Source organism: Pinus tabuliformis, chromosome 5_2, assembly GCF_031772625.1.
Source record: "Pinus tabuliformis cultivar Carrire ecotype Pingquan chromosome 5_2, CPIR1, whole genome shotgun sequence".
Classification (NCBI taxonomy): domain Eukaryota; kingdom Viridiplantae; phylum Streptophyta; class Pinopsida; order Pinales; family Pinaceae; genus Pinus; species Pinus tabuliformis.
In genome coordinates this window covers 268,018,611-268,019,857 of record NC_142306.1, presented here as the reverse complement: position 1 = coordinate 268,019,857, position 1,247 = coordinate 268,018,611, and positions in this window count along the sequence as shown.

Sequence of the window (1,247 nt, the reverse complement as noted above, 5' to 3'; positions counted from 1 at the left end):
TTTTGTTTTGTAAAATTTTCACCAAAATTTTTAGATCCGATCTACAAACTCTCTACCCAAAAACATTCTTGCAAAAAAAAAGAAAAAAGAAAAAGTCTTCTCGCTTGGCCCAAGAAAATGCTTTGTGGAGGACATAGCACATGTCTGAAGTTTGCTGAATATTTCTATAAAATTTGAAACCGAAATATGCATCAAAACCTCATTCCCATGGAATGATAACCTGCTCTGATACCACTGATCAAAATCTTGAGGGGAGGCCCCCAAGATCTGAAAAATTGAAATGGAACTTGGGGGGAAGGCCCCCAAGATTTGAAAAAGTGCAATGCTAGAAATAAAATGAGAGAACACACAAAATAAAACCACAAATAATTTTTTTATTAAAATAGAGAACAGTTGTAAAAGCTACATTGTGGCAAACAAACTATCCTTTTACAAAATGTGACTTGTTACTTATAGTATTTTTCAGTTACACTACCACAGGTCATCCATGGGTGAATGAATACCATCGGTGGATGTCACAATACCATGGGAAAATACCATGGGTGAATGAATACCATGGGTGGATGCCACTTACAATACCATGAGTGGATAAGTACCATGGGTGGATGCCACTTACAATACCATGGGTAAATTCCATCGGTGGATGAATAACATAGTTGGATGAATACCATGGGTTGATGTCATTTTCTATTCGGATCAATTAAAAATTAAGGGTAGATTGTTTTCTATGAAAAATCACAAATAAAATCACAACTACAATTTTCACCATAGAAATGTTACAAAGCATAAATTTCCAGAAATTGAGAAAAGGCTATCACACACACATAAAAATTTGATACAGTTATTTTTGGACAATTGTCCCTAGAAAAACGCAATGCGGGAAAACTGATACAGTAGATGAGGGTTTTATTATTATGCAGAAGTGAAATTTTGAATAAAATCTTTAGATTCCAAACTGGCTATCCAATCAGTAAATATATGACAAAAATAATTATAGAGAAAATTCTCTCTCTCCATAAGAAATCCCAGCCTCTGGCTCCCCTTGAAAAATGTGTTGTCCAACCCTTGTGCAGGCCCTTTTGCACTGCCTTTGCACAGACCTTTACAAGATCAACCATAGATTAAGTTGTTATACTTGTCTCTGTTGCTGGAAATGACTCTTTGACCCTTTGAAAAAATTTCCCATCCTTTGAAGCTGAATGAAGCTACCTCTTAGCTAAATCAACCTACCTTATGAAGCTATTTTG